We start from the raw sequence: 15,115 nt of genomic DNA, 5'->3' as shown, positions 1-15,115 counted from the left end.
TCTTAGAAAATAAAAATCCCACTTATGTTATGGGAGAGATATAGAGTAACTGATTCCCAAATACAGTTTTGAATCTTAAACAAAAGGTGTTGAGGTTGTAAATGCTTAGTATATGCCCATTGAACAAATATAATTTGACCAGACTAGAAAATAAGAAAGTGTTGATAAGTCCTGTTTCAGACAATCATAATCGTTTTTACATTAGTTTTGAAGTTTTCACTTTTTAAAAACTTCTAACATACATTTTCCTACTTGAATAATCAGCTCAGTTGTGCAGAGCAGGCATTTAGCTCTTTTAATGATGAGAAAAGGGGTGCCTGGGTGGCTCAATTGGTTAAGTGTCCAACTTGATTTTGGCTCAATTCATGATCTCAGGGGCAGGAGATTGGACTCCACACTCAGTTTAAGAGTCTTTCTTTCATCCTCTGCCTCTCCCTCATTCCCCCATGCTCTCTCTCTCTTTTTCTCTCCCTCTCTCTCAAATAAATGAATGGATCTTTTAAAAAATAAAAGAAATAAGAGGAAAAGGCTCCTGGGTGGCACAGTAGGTCAAAGGTCTGACTTTTGATTTTGGCGTAGGTCATGATCTTAGGTCATGATCTTAGGGTCGTGAGATCGAGCCCAGTTGGGGTCCCTGCTCAGTGGGGAATCTGCCTGAGATTCTCTCTCTCCCTCTGCCCCTCCCACAGAGCAAGTGCATTCATATGTACTCATGCTTTCTCTCTCTAAAATTAGTGAATAAATCTTTAAAAAGAACAGATAAGGAAATAGAAGTGTGAAGGTTTAGTGGCTAATGTTGCATAGCTTGTAATAGTTCAAATATTGGAGTGGTAGCTGGAATTAAATCCAAGTTTGCATTCTGACTCTGCCACCGATTAAGCATTTGTCTTTGAACAAGGTGCTCTCCTCTTCAAGCAAGAAAGCTCTTGCTTTCTTATCTGTAAAATAGGGATGATTATAGTACATGACTCATAATATAGATGTCAAAGTGAAATATGGCAATGTGCATACAATGTTTAGCCCAGGGCTTGGCACAATCTGTGCCCTCAAATGTTTGTTGTAATTATTAAGTGGCAAATTTAGGATTACCCCAGATTTTTCTGAAGCTCAGCATTCCTCCTTTACAGCTCAGAACCTCTCAAGAAGTTCATTGCAACCAGAGGGCACCTAACTACACATTTAGGAAAAAGTAAGCATGCCACCTACATATTCAGAAATAAGTTGATTCATCAAACATGTTTTGAACACTCAGTATGTAGAAGGTGCTATTAAGTAAGCAATGAGGGAAGGATGAACTGATCATTTAGCAAATACTTATTTCATGCATCCATTCATATTAACTTAGCACCTACTTTGTGCAAGGCACTTCTTAGGTGCTGAAGATACAAGGTAGATAAGACACTCAAAGTCTCTGGCCTCAGGGGGATGCTGCCAATCATCAGGAGAACAAAGCCACTGATTGATTTCTGATAAAGAAAGCATTATCTCTATTACCACAGAAGGTCAGGCCACGCATTAGTGTTCTTTGCCGAGAGATGTTCACAGGCTTGCCTCATTTGATCCACTTGCCAGAAACAGGAGATGGACACTGTTGTCTCCCTTTGTAGATGACTCTATGCTACAAAGCTCTGGCTCCATGCCCCTGTGCAATACCTGTTCTGCTGCACTGTATCATAGGGAGAAGTCCTTTCTCTTAAGTTAAAGGCAGGCCCAAGGACCTAGAATCAAAAAAGGCTAAGTGCTGCCTTGCTTTTTTCATGGGTCTCACCTTAATCAGAACTTTCTGGAGCTTAATCCAGGAAGAGCAACTGGACAGTGAAAGAAGAGAAGCAATGAGTCACTGGACTCATTGGGCCCAACCAACCTAGCCAGGGAGGTAAGAGAGCTCAGGAAGAGAGAGAAAGCAGAGTGCAGCCAGAGAAGGAGGAAACTGATGCTTTTCCCATTTCTTTCCCCCTACTTTTTACTTGTTATGATTAGTACTATTATGAATATTCATGTCAAGTTTTTGTATGAACTTGTTGGAAATTTCCTGGGTAGATAGCTAAGATTGGATTTCCTAGGTCATGTAGAACCTCCATATCTAACTTTTTGAACTACAAAACTGGCTTCCAAATGGCTGTATCATTTTACACTTCCAGTAGCAATGTACCAATTTTTCCTTGTCCTGGTCAATACTTATTATTGTCTGTCTTTTTTTGAGTATAGGGATCCTAGGGGGTGTGAAGTAATATCTCATTATGGTTTTGATTTGCATTTCCTTAGTAACTAATGATGTTGAGCATCTATTTTTTTTTGAGCATCTTTTTATGTGCTTATTGGCTCTTATTAATCTTCCTTGGAGAATGTCATTCAAATCCTTTGCTCATTTTTTAACTCAGTTATTTGTCTTTTTATTGTTAGCTATTAGAATTCCTGCCATAATCTGGATACTCTACCTTTATCAGATATTATTTTTAAATATTTCCTCCCATCGTATAGCTTGTCTTATCAGTTTCTTGATAAGGTCTTTGGGTGCACAAAGTTTTTAAATTCTTTTTTTATAGATCTTACCTATTTATTCATGAGAGACACAGAGAGAGAAGCAGAGACATAGGCAGGGGGAGAAGCCTGATGCGGGACTCGATCCCAGGACCCCAGGATCACAACCTAAGCCAAAGGTAGATGCTCAACTGCTGAGCCACCCAGATTCCCCCCAAGGTTTTTGTTTTTGATGAAGTCCAATTTATCTATTTTTGTGTTGGTTACTTATACTGCTGGTGTTGTATCTAAGAAACATGGCCTAATTTAAGCTCATGAGGACATAACACCAGTTTTCTCCTAAGGGTTTTATAATTCTATCTCTTATATTTGTATCTTTGATTCATTTTGTGTTAATTTTTGTATATGGTGTGAGGCACAGAGTCCAACTTTGCTCCTTTTTGCATGTGGACATCCAATTGTTCCAGCACAATTTATGGGAAAGAATGTTTATTTTCGTGGAAATCTCTGGGTACTCTTGTTGAAAACTCTTTAACCATACATATAAGGGTTTATTTCTGGACTCTCAACCCTATATTCCATTGATCTTTGTGTTTGTCTTGGTGCCAGAACCTTAGAGTCTTAATTATTTTAGGCAGATAGTAAGTTTTGAAATTGAGGAGAATGAATTATCCCACTTCACTCTTTTTCAAGATCGTTTTGGATATTCTGGATCTCTTACATTTCCACATGAATTTGAGAATAAGGTTGTAAATTTCTACAAAAAAATGTAGTTGGGATTTTAATAGGGATTCCATTTATTCTGTAAGAACAATTTGGAGAGTATTGTCATCTTAACAATATTAAAGTCTTTCAATCCATGAAATGGATAAAAGTGTCTTCCCACTTATTTAGGTTCCTAATTTCCTTTGATGATGTTTTGTAAATGTTAGTATATAAATCTTGCACACTTTTGTTGTTGTTAAATTTATTCTTGTTATTTTATTCTTACTGGTGCAGTTGTACAGGCGGTTGTTTTCTTAATTTCACTTACAGATTGTTCATTGCTAGTGTATGGAAATAAACTAATTTGGAGATGTTGATTTTGCATTCTATAACTTTGCTGAACTTGTTTATTCTAAAAAAAATTTATGGATTCTTTAGGATTTTCAATATAAAAGATCATGTCTTCTGAAAATGGAGGTAGTTTTTCTTTCAAATATGTATGTCTTTTATTTGCCCAAGTGCCCTGGATGTAATTTCTAATACAGTGTTGAATAGAAGTGGCAAGAGCAGATGTCCTTGTCTTGTTCCATATCTTTGAGGAAAAGCTTTGAGCTTTTCACCATTAAGTATGATATTAGCTGTGGTTTTTCATAGATACTTTTTATTGTGTTGAGGCAGTATCCTATTTCTAGGGGTTTTTAAAAATGATTTTATCATGAAAGGGTGTTAGACTTTTGTTAAACACTCTTTCTACATCTATTGAAATAATCACGTCATTTTTGTCCTTATTGCATTTATGGTATATTTCATTGATTAATTTTCATATGTTGAACCATCCTTGCATTGCTAGGATAAATCACATTTGTGAAAAATGTTTATGCTTTTTATATGTTGCTATATTCAGTTTGTTAGTATTTTGTTAAGGACTTTGCATCTATATTTTTAAAGAATACTGGCCTGTAGTTCATTTTACCTGTAATATCTTTATCTGATGTTGGGATCAGATAATACTGGATTCACAAAATGAACAAGGAAGTGATCCCTCCTCTTCTAATTGTTGGAGAATTTGTGAAGAGTTCATGTTATTTCTTGCTTAAATGTTTGGTAAAATGCACCAGTGAAGCTATCTGGTTTTGGGATTTTCTTTGTAGGAATTTAAAAAAAATTTTAATGTCAGTCTTTTTTCTTGTTATAGGTCTATTTAGACTTTTTTATTCTTCTTGGGTTACTTTTGATAATCTGTGTTTTTCTGGGAATATCCATTTAATTTGGGTTATCTAATTTGTTTGTATACAATTGCTCTTAGCATTCCCTTATTTCTTTTCTCCTTTTTATTTCTGTAATGTTGGTAGTAATGTCCCCTCATGTATTCTTCATTTTAGAATTTGAGTCTTCTCTCTTTTTTTGTAAAGCTAGATAAAGTTTTATCAATTTCATTAATCTTTTCAAAGAACTAACTTTTGGTTTTGTTGATGGTCTATTGTTTTTCCATTCTCTATGTTATTTATTTCTGCTCTGATTTTTAATATTTCCTTCCTGCTGCTTGCTTTGTGTTTATCCTGCTTTTACTTTTCTAAGTTCTTAAGCTGAGAGTTTAAGTTATTTATTTGAGACCTTTTTAAAAAAATGTAAGTTTCTAAGCACTGCTTTTAGTGCATTAATTTTTAACATATTGTGGTTTTAATTTCACTCATCTCAAAGTATTTTCTACTTTCCTTTGTGTTTTCTTCTTTGATCTATTGGTTATTTAGAAGCATATTATTTAATTTTTATACATTTGTGAAGTCCACAAATTTCTTTCAGTTATTGAATACTAATTTCATTCCATCATGAATAGAGAATATATGTTACATAATTTCAGTCTTTTAAATTTATTAAGACTTATTTTATGGTCTAATGCATATCTGTCAAAACAATGTTCCACTTATACTTAAGACTTTGTTTTCTGCTGTTATTGTGTGTATGTTCTGAATACGTCTATTGACTCTAGTTTGTTTATAATGTTGTTCAAGTTTTCTAGTTTCCTTTTGGCTTCTTATCTATTTGTTATTGGAAATTAAGTATTGAAGCCTCTATTACTGTTGAATTGGCTATTTCTCCCTTAAATTCTGTCAGTTTCACTTCATATATTTTAGAACTCTATTGTTAGGTGAGTATATATTTATAATTGTTATAATTTCTTGGTGAATTGATTCTTTTATCATTCTAGAATGTCTCTAGCAATAATGTCCTCTTACATTTGCTTGATTTTTCTCCTATTAATGTGCATTTTTAGGAAATATTAAACATGTTCCAACCATAGCACAAACCAGAAAGTAATATGAAAATAATTTAAATATTGTTTTAGAGTTCATTATTTTTTTCCTAGCGTAAAATACATTCCTGATAGAAATCTGGCTCAGTTCCATGTTCAAAGTAGTTAATGCTCATATTGCTCTCTAGTGGACAGCCACGTACACTGACACTTTCTCTGTAGTGAAGGAAACCAGAAGAACCATGGAACCATGGAACCATGGACTAGAGCTTAGAAAGTAATGTATAAATCCAACCTACAGAAATGCAGCCAGTCTCCCACCCCACATTTTTGAGCCAGCAAAACCTGGACTTGGGGAAGCCTCCATTTTGTTGTTATAAGCCAAGGCCCTTGGATTTACAAAAGAAAACAGTAAGACCACTAGGGGCAGTGTAACCAAAACAAGTTGAGTTCAGTCCTTTGATGAGTCACAGAAACTATACCAGGTGAGTTGTCACACAAAGGAAAATTTATTTGCAAAAAATAAAGACATCATGGGGAATAACTTCTAAAGCTGTGACTCTCCAAGCAATGGCAAATGGATTTCTTTTGTTTAGGTTTAGGATGAATATTTGTTTTTATTTTATCTATTTATGTTTTTGAGAGAGAACACACAGCTGTGCACAAATGAGAGCCGAGGGTGGTGGGGGGCAGAAGGAGAGGAAGAGAGAATTCTAAGCAGGCTCCATGCTCAGCAGGAGCCCAATGTGGAACTTGATCCCACAACCCTGAGTTCATGACCTGAGCTGAAACCCAGTCAGAATCCTAATGGGACATTCAGCGGCCGCCTGAGGAGATGGAACTACCATCCTGGAACCATGGCCCAGTTCATCTGTAACCTCGCCAAGAAAGCTCTGGCGCTGATGAACGCTGCTGTGACTTACTCAAAGCCTCCATTGGCCACATTTTGGCACTATGCCAGGGTTAAGCTGATTCCTCCAGCCCCTGCTGAGATCCCTACAGCTATTCAGAGATTGAAAAAAAATAGTCAAGAGTGCTCAAACTGGTAGCTTCAAACAGCTCACAGTTAAGGAAGCTCTGCTGAATGGTTTGGTGTCCACCAAGGTGTGGATGTGTTTTTACTTCAGCGAGATCATAGGCAAGCATGGCATCATTGGGTATAATGTTTGAAGACCAATCTTTCTATCAACATCTCTTTTCATGTGGCTTGTTATATGGGTGTTCTTGGACCATGTGTGATCAGACTGGTATTTGAATAAAATAAGATAATGTATCAAAATCAGTGTTTTCTCTGTCAGATACTACATGGAAGGATCACAGTTTCTCTTGATAATAAGATGGATTGTCTTTTTGCTATAATACATTGATACAGCTCTCAGAGCATATCTTTTGCATAGCCTAAAATCGGAAAGGATGTATATGAATATACCAACCTGGGAAATACATTTATAAGAATAACATTCTAATTTGAAAATTTGAAATATATGATAAATTTCTTTTATTTCAGGAATAGTCAGGGGAAAGGTCTTGGGAAAACTAGGATTTGCTACAGTAGGAAAACTAGCAATACCATGTGCCAAAGTGATATGGTTAAATCATGTCTGTGATATAAAGAATAAAATTTCAGTGCTTTCTTTTTGCTAGAATCAGAGATAGACCTTTTTGATAACACCCACATTTATAAATGTTAGAGTACTTGGTGGTATTCTAAGTAAGTATGACATCTTTAGCACCAGGACAGAGCTACTGAGAGCCACAGTAAATCTAATTTTGATCTGTGTTATATGATTAATCTATTCAGTTTTATGGTTTTTAGAACCCATCTTTGCAAAAATAAAATACCTTATGGATATGAAATAGTTATAAATTTAATATCCTCCATGGTTCTGAAGAGTACATTATACTCTGAAATAAATAGAAATGCTTGCTAAAAAAAAAAAGAAGAAGAAGAAGAAGAAGAAGCCTAATGGACTGAGCTACCTAGGCGCCCCTATGATGAATATTTAGATAGGGAAGTCTTGTCATCATATGTAGAGGTGGGCATAAGGTCATGCATATGCCTTAAAGGAACATGCCCATACATACATTATATGTTATGTAAATGAGGCCAGTGGTCCTCCTTGGGTGGAGGTACTAATATTATAATGAGGTAAAGGTAATTGTTGATCATTCCAGAGGTCATTCCAAGGCCCCTCTGTGGAGGCACAAGGGGTTTAGCTCAAACTGGTCTGGGCGGTCTGGGCTGGCTGGAGGTCTTGTCAGGGCAGTTGCTACCACCTGAGGAGTGGTTTTGCTTTCTGCTGGCCTGAGTTAAGAGATAAGCTGGAAAGAAAAGCTTAAGAAAAAACATAGGACAAAGGTCAGTGAGTATAAGCAAGTGGGCAGTAAAGGTCAGGTGTTGGGGTCTAGCTGATGACAGCAGGACCCTGGAGAAGTTCCAAACCCAGAGATCCTAGGGTAAGTCCATTTGAGTTTTCCTAACACGTGGACAATGAAGAGAAACCTAGCAGTGGGTCAGATAGCCAGTTGCAACTTCTGCTTGACTCATACTGACCAAATGGTTGTTTTGCCAGGCTATGGTATTAGGTCTATATATAATGCTTTTCCTCCTCTGATTGCCTTCAAGATTTCTTTGACTTTGGTTCTTAAGAGTCTGACAATGCTATTTTTAAGATTTTTGTTTTCATTAATATATTTTTGGCTTGTATTCCTTCGTTGACTTTGGAAAATTCTTGGCCTTGTCTCTTCAAATATTCTTTTCTCCCCTCTCACTCTCTTCTTCTGGGACTCCAATTACATGTGTGTTAGTTCATTATCACATAGTTGTTCCCTTCCTCTCCTCCTACTTCTCCTTCTTCTTTCTCCTTGTGTTTCAGTTGTATGATTCCAATGGACTTATTTTCAATTGCACTGAATCTTCTGTAGTTCATAGGCTGTTCATAAGCTTATTGAAGAAATTCTTCATCTCTGACCTCATGGTGGGTTTTTTTTTTAATTTCTAGCATTTCCACTTGATTATTTGATAGTTTTCATCTTTTTAAAATATAATACCCCATCTGTTATTGCCCACTGTCCATTTTTTTCATTAGATCTTTTAATATTTTAATCATAATTCTTTTCAATTCTCTCTGATTGTTCATCTCCTCTTAGTCTGAATCTGTTGAATTCTTTATTCCTTGAAGAGGGATTGACTTTTCTTACTTTTGTAGAAGCTATCTGTGATGAGATTTAAATTCATCTATGTTAGCTAGTGGGAAATAAAAACTCACCAGGAGAGCAGGGAGACTCTGTACTGGCAACTCTGATCTGATTGGATGTATCTGGTCAAGAGCCGAGTCTGTTAGAACATATGACTGAGGCAGAAAGGACATCTGAAACCAGGCCTCCGCATAAGGCAGCCAAGCTTTCACAAAAATAACTAAGTATGTGAATATAAAAATTCACATAAAAAGCCAGAAAATAAAATATCATCTAAGATACCCCAGCCTGCACAGGGATTCAAACAAGTAGCAACAGCACAGCAGGGATACATCTGACTCTATGGAACAATGTTTGTTTGTTTGTTTGCTTGCTTTTTAACTATAGATTTCAATTTTTAAGACAGGTTTAGATTTACCAAAGAAATGAGCAGAAAGTAAAGAGTTCATATATGCCCCCTCCCAGTTTCCCCTATTATTATTATTATCTTGCATTGATATGGTATATTTGTTATAATTTATAAACCAATAATTACATTATTAACTAAGTCCTTGGTTCACATTGGGATTCATCCCTTGTGCTGTACAGTTTTATGAGTTTTGATGAATGCATAATGTCATATAGCCACCATTACAACATCATATAGAATAATTTCCTGGCTCCACCTATTTATTCATTACTTCCTCCCTGACAAACCCCTCTCAACCACTGATCTTTTTACTGCCTCTACAGTTTGTCTTTTCCAGAATGTCATAGAGTTGGAATCATACAGCATGTAGTCTTTTGAGATTGGCTTCTTTCACTTACAATATATGTATAAGATTCCTCTGTGTCTTTGCTTGGCCTGATAGCTCATGTCTCTTTATATTGCCGAATGATATTCCAGTGTATGGTTGTTGTAATGGTTAGTTTTACATGTCAGTTTGACTGGGCCATGGAGGGGAGGTGGTGGAGAGGGTGGGGTAGATGTTAGGTTAAATATTATTCTGGGTATGTCAGTGAGGGTGTTTCTGGGTGAGATTAGCATTTGAATCAACAGACTGAGTAAAGCAGATGGCCTTCCCCAACGTGGGCAGTCCTCATCCAGTCCACTAAATGCCAGAATAGAACAAAAGGCTGAGCCAGAGAGAATTCACTCACTTTGCCTGAGGTTCTTCAAGCTGGGACTTCAGTCCTTCCTTGCCTTAGGACCAGGAATGGAACTTAAATCATCAGCTGTCCTCCTCCGGCCTTTGGACTACAGATCTTCAGACTTTTCAGTCCCAGACATATATTATATATTTAAGATAAGAACAAAGCAGCCCAAACAGAGAGCCAGACTAGCTCATACTTCTCCATATGGGGCAACCTGGAAACCAAATATTTATAAGGCCAGATGGGAGCAGGGCAAGAGCTAAGGGCAAATGACAAGCAGTGCCCCCTCCCTTGGGACTTGTAAAACATTACACCTGGGACGTGTTCTACTCTCATTTCCAGATACATAATCAATGTTTCTTCCAAAAGTCCAGCTTAGTGCCTAGAACACAGAAATGATAAAGCTGGGAAGAATTTGAGATGTGTGTGTGGAGCTGAGGTGCATGGTGTTGCAGAATGCAATGGGAGAACCCTTAATTCACAGGGTGAAATGTGAGCCAGAAACTTACTGTTTTATTATTGTTATTGTTTACTTACTGAATCCCTAGGCGAGTGTACTTGTAGAAACACAGATTATATGTAGAAATGTCAAGAACAATGAAGAAACACTGCATACCCATTATCCCACCACCCACACTTGACTATTCTTAGCTTGAAATTTAAATGTCATCATTAATTTACTCAATTTGTTGGAAATGTTATTTGAAAGTACTGAACATTGCTAAGGTAATTTTCTCCTCTTTTTTTTTTTTTTTTTAAATAAATGGGAAAGGGAGTTTTAAATCCCAGTTTAAAATTCTTATAAAACGTTAAGCTAAAACACCAAGGTCTTGGGTGAGTTTGTATTTATAAATAGTCATAAGCAGCTAAGAATTGGAGTTATGTAAAACATTTATACTTCTTTTTTTCTCACAGTGGTAGATAAAGGTGGAAGATAGAGAGCCAGAAGGCAAAAGAAAGATAATCATAGTTTTACTTGGCAATCAGATGACTAACCCTTCAGGTTTTAGTTAGGTTCTTAAAGAAGATTTTAAGTAGATGAAATATTTTCCAAGTACATGCCAGTGCTTTATAACACAGTACTCCCTTCCCTAGCTTGAGGTACAGTTATGCCAATAGCACTTTTGTGTCTCCAACTGATTGCTTAAGTACCCACCCATGTAAATTAGAAGGACATCTATTACCTCTTATAAACTCTTCTCATCAAGAAGACATAAGAACCCAAAGGGCCCACTTAATCCAAAGGGGTCAGTCTTGTTCCCAAACACTGCAAAGAGAGACAAGTACAAAATCCCATCTGTTCACCAGTAGATTCTAGTTTTAAAATATTGTTGCCACACATTATGGCACTATTAAAAATTGGCTCCTCCTGATAACACCAAATGCTGACAGCAATGTGGAGTAACAGGAACTCTTAATTCATCTCTGGTGGGAATGGTATAGTCATTTTGGAAGACCATTTGACAATTGATCACAAAATATAAACTACCATACAATCCAATAATGATGTTCCAGATGTTTTCTCAAATGAGTTGAAAACTTATGTCCATACGGAAACCTGCACACAAATATTTATAGCAGCTTTATTCATGATTACCAAAAATTGGGAACAACCAAGATGTCTTTCACTGAGTGAATAAATAAACCAACTGTGGTACATCTGTATTAGGGTTCTCTAGAAAAACATAAGTAATAGAATATATATATATATATATATTTATGACTTTTAATGTCAAATTCTTCAATCTTTTAAAAAATATGCTGTGCTATTTGCATCTTGGTTAAATGAATCTATCCTATCCCAATGCCATAAAGGTATGTCTATGTCGGTATTTCCTTTATATTTTCTTCTGAAAGTTTTAATATTTTGGGCAGCGAGTATTGTCTGCCTTAAATACTACTATATTCCAAATGTCTGGAAGAGCGCTGGCCCAACAAAGGTAGAAAATATTTGTTAAAAGAGTGAAAGGAGTGGCCCCACCTGAGTATCTCAGGGAGTTAAGCGTCTGCCTTTGGCTCAGGTTATGACCCCAGTGTGGTCTGCCCAATGTTGGGCTCCCTGCTCAGTGGGGAGTCTGCTTCTCCCTCTCCCTCTGACCCTCCCCCCACTTGTGGACTTGCTCTCTCTCTCAAATAAATAAACAAAATCTTTAGAAAAAAAAAAGAGTGAAAAGAGAGGAAATGTTCAGGAGAAAACAAAGTAAGAATGGAAAATCAGAATGGTGAAGAGGAAATGGAATTTGTTTGATTTGTGCAGGGTAGAGCACTGCCTCAAGGCACAACTTTCCACACTTATTGATCGGAAATCAATGAGTGTCTATTTAGGACATGATATCTGGATATTATCCAAGACAAAGTAAAGAAGATAGCTGCTGTCTGACTCAGCTGCAAGATCAAATCAGGAAATAATAGCATACAAAGGCGGGGCTGTCACGCACAGGGGGCTTCACCCAGCTGCTTAGACTTCACCAATTATGAGTTCTAAACTGGCCCCTAATTTGACAATGTGTCTACTCTGTTGTTAGGTGTGTTTAATGAATACCTTGTGGCCTCTTTATATTGCATTTTCTTATTGTACAGCGTTAGATAATACTTCTATTTTGGCTGTAAATTGATAAAGATAATCTAAGTTTTAAGCTAGTGGATGTTATTTCTGGCTCTCATAAATTTTAATCCAAACATCAAATTCTCCTCTTGAGGTACTCTATTTTCCTTCAGCTGATGAGGAGATACTTTCCATAGCCTCACAGGCTTTGGCCTTCGAAGTGGTATTGATTATGACATTAATTGCTTTGATTAAACCCACATACATTGTCCCTTGAACCAATGTAAGAATTGTCTAGTATTGTCCCAGAGAGTAACAGTACAGTATGGCACCCATGTACGTTGGGCTAAGAACAAAGACAGATATTTTTCAGAAGCTGCAGTGACAGAAACCAGGGTTCCAGGACTGAGCCAGTGAAATCTCCTGTAGGATTGGCGTTGTAGAAAGGGAGGATATGAATCACTGGGCTAAGTTGAAGGATGACATCTGGCTAGAAGAAAAATAAAGAACTGGTAGTTTTGTGGATGTGAAACTTCTGGGCAGAACTTACATGTTTGCATACTATGGGACTCTGATATATCCAAGAACTGAGGCATACTATTTTTTTTTAAGATTTTATTTGTTTATTCATGTGAGACATAGAGAGAGAGGCAGAAACATAGGCAGAGGGAGAAGCAGGCTCCCTGTGGGGAGCTCGATGTGGGACTCTATCCCAGGACTCTGGTATCACAACCTGAACCAAAGGCAGATAGATGTTCAACCACTGAGCCACCCAGGTGCCGCTGAGGCATACTTTTTATCTCTTATTAATTACCTTGCTTTTATCAAGTCTGCTTCCTGTATGACATATGTATTTCTCATATCATGACTCATTATAAGACATCACTTCCCAGTTGATCTGAACATGTTCCATCATGTCACTGGTTGTCTGTACCTGGTCCACGATAGCTTTTGGTTGGGTCCAAGTGTTATGTCACATAACCCCTAAGGATAGCTAAATATCAAGGGCTCCAACACATGCATGGTGAGCTGTACAGAGCTGCAATCCTGCCCTCAAATTCCCACAGTCCCCACCCCAGCCCACTGTTCACCCACATCTCCTCCCTCTGTTCTATCTGGATCCCAGCGCTTCTCCTGCCCTGTATCCAGGCCTACAGCCAGATCAGAGTTTATCATTCTCTGTGTTTTCTTATTCCAGTTTGCATGTTTCTGTAGTCCACAGAGCTTTTAACTATTGGAGGCATTGAAACCTCTCCACATGGTACTCCTATTACATCACACAAATATAAAGCTAAAAAAGGCAGAATTTCTTTACAGCCTCTATCACTTGAAGTAGTATCACTGACTGACCACCTAGTGAATATTTTGCCTTGTAGTTAGAAACATTTAACCTTTACTCGAATACTGTTGGGTGTATCCTGGTATACTTTCTCACTCCATCCACACAGCAGTCATCTAGGCATTGTTTTAAAGTCTAATATGTACACACCAATTCTCAATATTATTTGTTTCAATACATTGATTATTCTCATCAATTACTTCAAAGAGCTTGATTACTTCTCTAGTTTGGTTTGCTCCCAAATAGCTCAACACTTCCCACAAATACCTCCCAAACATATACTAGGCATTTTTATTTTTTTATATTTTTTAAAGATTTTATTTATTTATTCATGAGAGAGACACAGAGAGAGGCAGAGACATAGGCAGAGGGAGAAGCAGGCTTTCTGCAGGGAGCCTGATGTGGGACTCGATCCCAGGACTCTGGGATCAGGACCTGAGCCAAAGGCAGATGCTCAACCCCTGAGCCACCCAGGTGCCTCTACTAGGCATTTGTAATCATTGAAGTCCTTGTCTGATTCTCCGAATAGAGACCACTCCGCAAGAAGACACTGGTACACATTCAGTCTTTTAAACTTTTAACACTTTTAAAAGGGTTTATCAGATAGTTGTAAGTCATGCCACCTAGCAGTAGAGGGAAAAGTCACTTATTCTGGATACTATATGATCAAGGAACTCCAGGTCTGAAGAGTAGCTAGTATCATCAAGAGCAATAGGATTGGGGTGCCTAGGTGGCTTAGATGGTTAAGCATCTGCCTTTGGCTCAGGTCATGACCTCGGGGTCCTGGGATCGAGTCCCACATTGGGCTCCTAGCTCAGCAGGGAGTCAGCTTTTCTCTCTCCCTCTACCTCTCTCCCCTGCTTGTGTTCTCTCTCTCTCTCTCTCTGTGTGTCTCAAATGAATAAATTAAAAAAACCCTTTAAAATAAAAGAGCAACAAGATTAGGGAAAATGTACTGGAAAACAAGAATAAAATTAAAAGATCAACTTCAAAGACTGATGGACCTTAAGTTATATTGTATCTACTACATAACTTTTTATCAGCATTATTTGACCATTAGCTCTCCACTTTGTGGCTTGGTTCCTAGGTAGTTCATTTGGACAAAGTCAATATTCCTTTTTTACCTAAATCTTTTGTTACATTAATAAAGTTGTGAATCCTTATTTTGGTTTGTTCAATAGATTGCTATCAAATTTTTCCCCAGTTTATGTAAATAAGAATTTATAAAGACTAAGCAAACAAGTAAAGTTTGATTCTAATCCAAATAATAAATAATTAAAATAATGTCTATCAATTTTGTTAAAAATGGTTAGTAACTGTCAATATTGGTATGTGTTTTGTTTTTAACATTTAATTGATATAGGAAAAATTATACCCTAAGATAGCTAATTTAGATCCCTTGTTTCTATTTTTTCTTTGCCCAAGAATAATTTGTAGATTTAATTAATTAATTAATTTA

The 15,115-nt window shown here is 37.0% G+C and overlaps 1 protein-coding gene and 1 pseudogene across 1 annotated transcript in view; one reads left to right on the top strand and one right to left on the bottom strand.

Annotated features, from left to right (window-relative positions):
* The window catches only part of CYP7A1 (cytochrome P450 family 7 subfamily A member 1), a 45,783-nt gene that overhangs the window by 13,657 nt on the left and 17,011 nt on the right, over nt 1-15,115 (bottom strand). The gene's annotated exons all lie outside the window — the stretch shown is intronic.
* On the top strand, nt 6,283-6,625 carry LOC112929618 (ATP synthase subunit g, mitochondrial pseudogene; annotated as a pseudogene).

The sequence above is a fragment of the Vulpes vulpes genome, chromosome 13 (genome assembly GCF_048418805.1).
Source record: "Vulpes vulpes isolate BD-2025 chromosome 13, VulVul3, whole genome shotgun sequence".
NCBI classification, from domain to species: Eukaryota; Metazoa; Chordata; class Mammalia; order Carnivora; family Canidae; genus Vulpes; species Vulpes vulpes.
This window is presented reverse-complemented; position numbering and strand designations above follow the sequence as displayed.